This window comes from Alligator sinensis, unplaced genomic scaffold (assembly GCF_000455745.1).
Source record: "Alligator sinensis unplaced genomic scaffold, ASM45574v1 scaffold151_1, whole genome shotgun sequence".
Classification (NCBI taxonomy): Eukaryota; Metazoa; Chordata; order Crocodylia; family Alligatoridae; genus Alligator; species Alligator sinensis.
In genome coordinates, this window is record NW_005842534.1 from 768,518 (window position 1) to 778,651 (window position 10,134).

Genomic DNA, 10,134 nt, shown 5'->3' on the forward strand with positions numbered 1-10,134 from the left:
CGCAGTACTCCAGCTGCGGCCTCACCAAGGCTGAGTACAATGGGAGAATGATGTCTTGGGATTTGCTTGAGAAGCATCTATGGATGCAAGCCAGCGTTTTGCTCACTTTCCTAGCTGCAGCATCACATTGAAGGTTCATGTTCATCTTGTGGTCACTCATGACCCCCAAGTCCCTTTCATCTGTACTACTAGCCGGCATAGCACTGCCAAGCCTATAAGGATCCTCCCAAGGTGGAGAACCTTGCATTTTTCGGCGTTAAACGCCATCAGGTTCTTGTCTGCCCATTTCCTGAGCCTGTCAAGGTCAGCCTGGATCACCCTCCTGTCCTCAGGTGTGGATGCTTTACCCCAGAGTTTGGTATCATTGGCGAACTTGGCCAGTTCGCTTCTGACTCCAGTGTCCACATCATTAATGAAGATGTTGAACAATATGGGTCCAAGGACAGAGCCGTGGGGGACCCCACTTGTCACAGGGCATCATGATGAGTGACTTGCATCAACCACCACCCTCTGGGTTCTGACCACAGAGCCAATTTCCCAGCTAGCGGATCATGGTGGACCTGAGGCCACAGTTGGCCAGTTTTGCCAAGAGGTGATCATGGGATACCAGATCGAAGGCTTTTTTGAAGTCAAGATATATGACATCAATCTCCTCTCCCTTGTCCAGATGATAGGTCACCTGGTCATAAAAGGAAATAAGATTGGTCAAGCAAGCCTCAAGGTAGTTGAGGCTTTCTTCAAACAGCTAATGGAAGTTTCCAGGTCACAGGCCCTGGTTCTCGTTGGGGACTTCACTCCTCCTGACAGCTGCTGGGATGGCAATACAGTAGTGTGCAGGCAATCCGTGAAGGTTTTGGAGAGTGTTGGGAACAACTTCCTGGTGCAAGTGCTGGAGTGGCTAACTAGGGGCTATGCTGTTCCTGTTCTGGTGCTTGCAAACAAGGAAGAATTTGTGAAGAATGTAGAAATGGATAGCAACTTGGGCAGCAGTGACCACAAGATGATTGAGTTCAGAATCCTGAAGGCAGGGAGCAGTGTACAGACCCTGGACTTCAGGAAAGCAGACTTTGACTCAGTCAGGGAACTGATGGGTAGGATCCCCTGCAAGGCCAGTCTTAGGGGGAAAGGAGTCCAGGAGATGTGACTGTACTTTTAGAGAAACCTTACGGAGGGCACAGGAATGAATCATCCTGATGCACAGGAAGACCAGCAACTATGACAGAAGACCACTTGGCTTAGCAGGGAATTCTTAAATGAGCTAAAACACAAAAAGAAAGCTTACAAGAAGTGGGAACTTGGACAAAAGACTTGGGAGGAGTATAAGAGTGTTGCTTTGGCATGCAGGAATGAAATCAAGACAGCCAAAGTGCAATTGGAGTTGCAGCTAGCAAGGGACATGAAGGGTTTCTACAAGTATGTCAGCAGCAAGAGGAAGATCACGGAAAGTGTAGGTCCTTTATTGAATTGGGGAGGCAACCTAGTGACAAGCAATGCAGAACTGAAGTACTCAATGCCTTTTTTTTTCCTCGGTCTCCACAGGCAAGGTCAGCTCCCAGACTACTGCGCCTGGAAGTGCAGTTTGGGGAGAAGGTGAGCAGCCAACAGTGGTGAAATATTTAGAAAAGCTGGATGTGTACAAGTCTATAAGGTTGGACATGATGCACCCAAGGGTTCTGTGGGAGTTGGCTGATGTGATTACAGAGCCACTGGTCATTATCTTTGAAAACTCATGGCTATCAGGAGAGGTCCCAGATAATTGGAAAAGGGCAAATATTGTGCCCATCTTTAAGAAAGGGAAGGAGGTGGATTCAGGTAACTACATACCAGTTAGTCTCACTTCAGTCCCTGGAAAAATCATGGAGCAGATCCTTAAGAAATGCATTTCTAAGCACTTGGAGCATTTATACACACACCTTTTTGTCCCATGATGCACCAGAGATCTGCTGCTTTGGAGAAGACTTGATTAATTGAGTCTGCTCCTCACGGGAGCTGACACGCTCTGTGCTGTGCTGCATGCATTGTATTAGCAGCAAAATGCATGTCAGAGTGGAGAAAATGGCAGCAGTGCACTTTTGAACTAAAACACCTTCTATGTGTTTTAGTTCAAAAGCATACTGCTGCCATTTTATCAGCAATGACATGCATTTCACCACTTACACAACTGCAAGCAATGCAGCACTGGGTGTTTATCAAAGTGCCCGGTGCTGCAATGCTTGCATGTGTAAAAATGCCCTTGGAGGAGAAGAAGGTGATTAGGAATAGTCAGTATAGATTCACCAAGGGCAAGTTATGCCTGACTAACCTGATTGCCTTCTGTGATAAGATGACTGACTCTGTGGATGCAGGGAGAGCGGTGGACGTGATATACCTTGATTTTTGCAAGGCTTTTGATACGGTCTCCCACAACATTCTCTCAAGCAAGCTAAGGAAGTACAGGTTGGCTGGATTGTCAGGCTCAAAGTGTTCAATGGTTCAATGTTTAGTTGGCAGTTGGCACCTGGCATCAAGTGGAGTGTCCCAGGGTCAGTCCTGGGCCTGGTTTTTTCAATACCTTTGTCAATGACCTAGAAGATGGGGTAGAGTGCACCCTCAGCTAGTCTGCAGATGACACCAAGCTGAGGGGAGTAGTAGATATGCTGGAGAGTAGGGCTAGGATTCAGAGACACAAATTGGATGACCAGAACAAAAGAAATGTCAGTAAAGACTAGTGCAGAATCCTGCACTTGGGACAAAACAATCCCATGCACCAGTAGCGACTGTGGACTGACTTTGTTAAACAGCAGCTCTGCAGAAAAGGACCTGTGGGTTACAGTAGCCAATAAGATGAATATGAACAAACAGGGTGTCCTTGTTGCAAAGAAGGCTAACAGCAGAGTGGGAAGCTGATCAAGGGAAGTAATTATTCCAGTCCATTTGGCACTGGTGAAGCTACATCTGGAGTACTGTTTCCAGTTTTGGGCCAGAAAGGATGTGGACAAATTGGAAGGAGTCCAGGAGAGGCTAACAAAAATAGTTAGAGGGCTGGGGAACGTGATTTGAGAAGAGGCTGAGGGAACTGGGCTTATTTAATCTGGGGAAGAGGATGGAAAGCAGGATTTAATAGTAGTTTTCAACTACCTGAAAGGTGGTTCCAAAGAGGATGGAGCTAGATCATTCTCCGTGATGACAGAACAAGGAGCAAAGGTCTCAAGTTGTAGCAAGGGAAGTTTAGGTGCATGGCGTTGGACTAGATGACCTCCTGAGGTCCCTTCTAACCCTAATTTTTCTTTGATTTTTCAATGTAATGATTTAGAGCTTGTTAATATGGGGATAGTCAGGAAGACTAATCCCAATTAATTTTAAGGTGTGAATTCCAACTGGAGTAGGTAAACCACATCTTACACCCCTGTGCGGACTTGCTCATCATGAGTTAAAGTTGTCTTAAATTGATTTAGCTTAATACATTTTGGTAGTGAATATGTAGAAAGAATAATTCAATTTGGAGTTCTTAATTCATTTGAACTTCAAAATGAATTATATACTTTATGCATTCCCAAGTGAGCTATAGGTGTGGATAGATTTAAAATATTACTCTGAATTATAGAGCTGTCATTCAAATCTACAAGGTTTCTTTTTAAGTATTCTTCTAAAGCTGCGCATTGGATAATATACTGCGTGCTCCCTGTTCAGATAGTCCATAATGCCTAATTACATCTTGTACCCTTATTTGTCATAACAGTGTCTCTCTGCAAAAAGCACTATCCTTTTACCTTGTGCCACTGAACGTAGGTTAAACTGCATCATGAAAGGACGTTGAGGCTGCTTGCATGCATCTAAAAACAAAAAAACAAAAACAAAAAAACCCCACGCTTTACCGGAAGCAACAGAGCATTACTTTGACCCAGCTCCGCAGCATTTGTGTAGATCAGACGCTTTAGTGGGACTTTTTGGTGCTTTTATCTAAAAGCTGAACCAATCACCTATGAGAGAAAAGTTCCAAAAAAGCCACTAAAGTGCCCGATCTATACAGATGGTGGGTGAGCTGGATCTAGCTAAGGTGCTGCCTCTTTTGGGCATATGCTGGGCTCAGCACGGGAGAATGCAGAGTTTAAAGTAGTGTTATTTTTGTTTGTGTTTTTTTTAAAGTCTGCAAGCAGCGTGAATGTACAGGTTTTAGTTGTCTTGATACATATTGAGATGCTCTGACTTCACAGAACTCGCTAGTAGGTGCTGAGCTTACTAAATGCTAATGACTTTATTCATCTTGGGTAATATTATACTGGTATACCCTGTCAGATATCTTTTTAATGTCTACACTTTTTTTTTTCTGAAGATAGCCTAAGAAATAAACCATATTTTTATCTTATGTTTATAATTGTTTCAATGCTTCATTAATCAACCTCTGTAGCTAGATGTAAAACTCTTCCTTCAGATGCTAAGAAGCATCTTCAGTGGAAGCTCTTAAGGCTGGTAAAGTCCCCAAAAGTAGCTTAGATACACTATTTTTGCACCAAACTAAAGGTCTTATTCCTTTCTAAGAGTGGTTCTTATAAACATTGGAAAAGCTCCACCTTGTGGCTGGACACTAAAGTATTTATAACTGCAAACTAAGCACACCAATCTCCAGAGGGTTGTTTACATGACAAACTTGTGCAAAAATAATGCATGTAATTCTGTAAAAGTGCATATAATGCAATGTATATAAAATGAATAGTACTACATAGAGTTTTAATACCATAACATTTTCCATTGCTAACTTTCTGATGAAAGAAACCTTAGATAAAGAAAATCCTCCATCTTTTCAGTTAAGTGTAGAATTTCTTAATAAATATCTGAGGACCCCAGTAAGTTCTCTTTGAAACCAAGGGAAAACAGATATTGCTGATACTTGTAAGGGTAAAAATGAGGTTCTTGTGGGTCAGGCACTTTCTTTAAGAAGTAAAGGGGTGGGAGGTGTTGTATACATGCACATGTATAGTGGTTTTTGGTTGTTTTTAAATCCTTCAAAGTACTCTCTTAAAGTTGTCACTTCACTAGTTTAAAGCTGTTTATTGTCTCACTTTAATCACTGGCTGAGCAGTTTTTTGTAATTTATTTCTGTTCAGGTGGGAAGGTAAAGGGAAATAGAACAACATTTTTGGGGCAGGAATAGTTGCTCTTAAACCAAGCGCAGAGTCTTCTGCAATGGGCAGAGTAGAGGTGACACAAGGTCAAAGACAAGACGAATGCAATGTCAGTTGTCTCTGCAATTTAACTCCTGTATGATATTGGTTCCCAATATGTGTTGCAGTATATGATAATTTTCTCCTGAAATATTTTTTTACTAAGAACACTTGTTTAAAGTCTTTCTTAAGCAAGTATTTGTTATAGCTGCCTAATTCTTGTTTGGTATTCTATGGCTAAGGACACATGAACAGGTTCACTTGTGGCTGGTTGGTCTGTTTCTGTTTTTAAAAAGACCAAACACATGCAATCCCTAAAAATGACTGTACCTTCATCCCTAAAGTAGCAAATATATCCTTGGGGAAACTAAGGAAGCCTTTTCTTGTCACTTTAAAGGTCTATCTTTCAATTCACTGCTTGCTTATTCCTCTCACTTACAGATGCATAGCCTGCCCATATGTATATATCAGTTAGGGTATGTCTTGCTCCTGTTTGTGTCTTGTATCCTGCTTAAGTAACACTTTTTAGTGTCTTAGATTAAATTTTATAAATCAAAATAGGTAAGTAATACAACTATGCTATGGATTTCTTCCCCCAAGTTTCAGGACTGTGGTTGATATTTTCTTCTTGTAAAATCACTAATATTCCATAGCCTACTTTATGAAACATAAATGGTACAGTGTATTGCAGACTCTAGGTCACATATTCATACATAGAATTACATGCTGCTACTTGTGTGTATTTAAATTGCTAATGTGTAATGCTTAGTGTAGGCAAAAAGCAGTGTGTTCCAAACATAGCAATAAAAGGGGATGGCTATAACATTTTTTTCTGTTGTTTTTATTGGTTTTTGGTTTTATATTTCAAACCTGATTCTGTTCTCCAGGAAGGAATGTGAAATCTTTCTTACCCAAAGAAATGGAGTATCCAATATCAAAGTAAAATAAAAAGTTTTACAACTTATATATACCTTGCACTGTTCAAAAGTTTGTAATCAGTCTGCAAAACTGGTTATAAAACTATCTTCTGGGTTCTTAGAAAAGATCTTTCTACAGTGGAAAAAAAACATGTTTTACAGCTAAAAGTTCTAAAATATGAATAACAAATATGTTGGTGTATTCTTCAAGCAGAGTTACTGGACTCTGGTTCTCTGGCTGCTTCAGAGGATTATATTTCTAGTTTGTTTTACTAGTTTGCCTTCCAATAATCCTGTTCAGGATTTGATCTTGTAAACATTTACTCATAGCCATAGTCCTTTTTAGTGTAGGCAATCATGTCTGTGTTAGGCTACAATGAGTTTGCTCCTTCTCTTTGGAAATAAGGTAGAGGAATGTTGGAAAACTTCAGAAAGTATTCAGAAAAAAATGTCTGCTTCCATCTTCATGCAAGTAACTTTTATTTACTCAAACTTATTTTATGTTTAATCTTTTACCACTGCTGTCTTTTTCCCAGTTTTGACAGGGGTCCTGCCAGGCTATCAGTTCTTAAATAAAATACTACTTGTAATATGTTGACTAGCACTAACATTAATCTATACCAGTGGTTGTCAACCAGGGGTATGCGTACCCTTAGGGGTACTTAAAAAGCTCATAGGCAGCTGCAGTTGCCCTGGGAGCAGTGTGATGCCACATGCCTGCCACTGTTGGGCTGCGCTGTGCCCCCTGCCCTCCTGACAGCAGGATGCACATAGCGTTGCACCGCTCCCAGGGCAGCTGCATTGGCACACAAAGCCTTGTATGCAGTGGCAGCTGCCTCTGCCCTACACACAGATCAGGAGGGCACGTACCCACTGGGCCTCTGCCGGGGTGCGTGCAGTGGCAGGAGCCCTCCCACGACCCGGCCCAGCCGGGGCCCCATTCACCCCAGCCTCTGCCCCACTCCCTCCCATGCCACAGGGGCCTCAATCTGCCCACCCCCATGGCCCTTTCCTATCCCCCACAGACTTATCTGCTGAGGGGGTGGGCAGCTGGGATGTGTGCGTGCATGTGCACCAGGGCTGGCCCACAATTTTTTGGGGCCCTCTGCAAGGCATAGTTTTGGGGCCCCCTGATGCAAAAAAGGCATTGGTGGCAGTGGGGGGAGGGGGGTGGTGAGTGCAGAGGCAGATTAAGGCCCTGGGAAAACACAAAATTGGATGCCCCCTCCTCCCATGGGAGCTGGGCTTTGCAGGGGGAGGGGCCCCTTCCCCTGCTAGTGCTAGCAGGGGAGGCTGGGTGGACCCTGCCTGGCTGAGGGGCACATGCCCACCACTTCTCCCGGCTCCCCACCCCTGCTAAGTATACATACATATGGCCGAGAAGGTTCTTTAGATAAATCTGATATTTTTATTAGACCAACTAAATATTTGGAAACATTTTTCTAGCAAGCGTTCAGGTTTAAAAACCCTTGATCAGGCTGAGGAAGCATCTGCAGTTGGTGTGTGCTCTTCCTGGATGGAACGAATAGTAAAGAAGCCAGAGGCTGGTCTGCATGCAAGCCAGTCAGTGAAAATGTAAATTGAGGAGTCAGTGGGTGAGAGAATCAGTGGTTGAGAGTCAGTGGGTTTCATGGAATTGATCCTTAAACTACTTGTTACCAAAAGAGTGAGTTTTGTCCAAGACACTACCAACTTTCTGTGAAAACTTAAAAACATAGACCACCTTCCCAGGAAAATCCTCCTGGCCACCATGGATGTTACCAGCTTATATACCAACATCCCACACCAGGATGGCATCCAAGCCTTCCTTACCTACCTACAAGAGCAAGATGACAACTCTGAGTATAGACCCAAAGATATTACTGAAATTATATGCTTCATCCTCACACACAACAATTGCACTTTTAATAATCAACACTACCTACAGACCATGGGCGTAGTTGTGGCACCAAAATGGCCCCATAGTATGCCAACCTTTTTATGAGCCACCTGGAAGAAGAATTCCTCAAAAACTGCACCATCAAACCCTTGCTATAATTGAGATATATCGATGACGTCTTCATCATTTGGACTGAAAACCTGCAGTATCTGATTGATTTCCATCAGAATTTCAGCAATCGTCACCCCTCTATCCAACTATCTTGAGTATTCCAGCACCAACATCTCCTTTTTAGACCCAATGATCAGCATCCAGAATGGTAAAATACAGACCATGTTATACAAGAAACCCACAGACCAACATACATATCTGCACAGAACCAGCAATCGCCCTAAGTGAACCAAGAAACCTGTGATACACAGTCAAGCCCTCAGATCCCACTAAATTTGCACTGAGGAGAACACCTGGGATTGCTACCTCACAAATATTAAAAAGGCTTTCACACAACACAGACACTTCTCCAGAGAAAGAGATTGCATGTTTGAAAGAACCACCTGGATGCCATGTGTAGAATTGCTGCAGTACAGAAGGAAAACCCCACGAATTGCACACCGCTAGTTATGACATATCACTCCTCCCTGGAACCTATACTGGTTCCTCCTGGAACCTATACTGACTGCCCTTCTTGCTGCAGCCCAGCCTCTGGCCTCTTTACTATTCAACCCACCCAGGAAGAGCACAGATTGACTGCAAATGCTTCCTCAGCCTGACCAAGGGCTTTTAAGCCCAAAAGCTTGCTAAGAAAAATGTTTCTAACTATTTAGTTTGTGTGTGTGTGATAGCTTTTATTAGACAGACTCCCCAGCCTCCCTCCCCCTCGTTACACTCGTGCAGGGAGCTGCTGCCCGGCTGTCCCGAGCAGTCCTGCAGATGCAGAAAGCTGGGCTGGACTGGACCCCGCAGGGAGCAGGAAAGGCAGGGCTCTCCCAGCCTGGCTCAGCCCCCTCCCCTGCAGGCACGGTGGGGCTCTTCAGGCTAGACCCGAGCCCCATTGGTGGAGGAGGGGCCCTGCTTCCAGCTGCTAGGGAAGCAAATGTGAAAGCAACAGTTTTAAACTTGGCACTGAAAATGGGTGCAGAGTTTAAAACTGAGGCTTTCACTTCCCTGCTGGGGAGGATGCCAGCTGCATGGGGCCACTTGGCTGTGGGGCCCTCTGCAGCCACAGGTTTTGCAGGCATGGATGAACCGGCCCTGATGTGCACACACGCTCAACCCCCCCCAATAATTTTAATATAAAGGAGTACATTAGTTGAAACTTTGAGACAGAATGGGTTCTCTTGTTAAAAAGGTTGAAAACCCCTGGTTTATGCTATCCAGTTTAGTGGAGTGAAGTAGAAGAGGAACAAGTGCTGTGTCAGTTCCTTCCTCCACTGCAGTGGTGATGTATACAGGGTGCATGTGTACCCCCTGACAGCAGCATTCCCCAGTTAGGCAATGGGCAGGGGGGCAGATGGGAGTATAGGTGCACCACCTGAGAGCACTGGCTGGGGAGTGGGAGGTGCCAGGAGAAGACTGTGGGGGGAGGGTTCCCCCGCGGCCGATCATGCTGGCACTTCCACATCAGTGCAGTTGGCTGTGGGAGACCACCCCGCCTCCCTGCCCCCCTGGTTACTGACTGGCCTCTTGTGGGGGTGGGAGGGGCAAGTGCTCCTCATGAGAACATGAGTCATCAGTGTGACGAAGTCATCAGGAAAGCCAATGGCACTTTATCGTGCATCAGCAGATGCATGACGAACAGAACCAAGGAGGTGATACGTCCCCTCTATCGGGCGCTGGTCAGACCGCAGTTGAAATATTGTGTGTAGTTTTGGGTGCCACACTTCAAGACAGATATGGATAACCTGGAGAGGGTCCAGAGAAAGGCCATTCGTATGGTTAAGCGCTTGCAGGCCAAGCCCTATGAGGACAGACTAGGGCACCTGGACCTCTTCAGCCTCTGCAAGACAAGGTTGAGAGGCGACCTTGTGGCTGCCTATAAGTTAATCACGGGGGCACAGAAGGGAATTGGTGAGGTTTTATTCACCAAGGCGCCCCCAGGGGTTACAAGAAATAATGGCCACAAGCTAGCAGAGAGCAGATTTAGACTGGACATTAGGAAGAACTTCTTCACAGTTAGAGTGGCCAAAGTCTGGAACAG

The 10,134-nt window shown here is 44.5% G+C and overlaps 1 protein-coding gene across 1 annotated transcript in view; it reads left to right on the forward strand.

The window, feature by feature from the left end:
- Positions 1-10,134, forward strand: part of KNDC1 (kinase non-catalytic C-lobe domain containing 1) — a 164,597-nt gene that overhangs the window by 73,170 nt on the left and 81,293 nt on the right. The window lies entirely within an intron of this gene.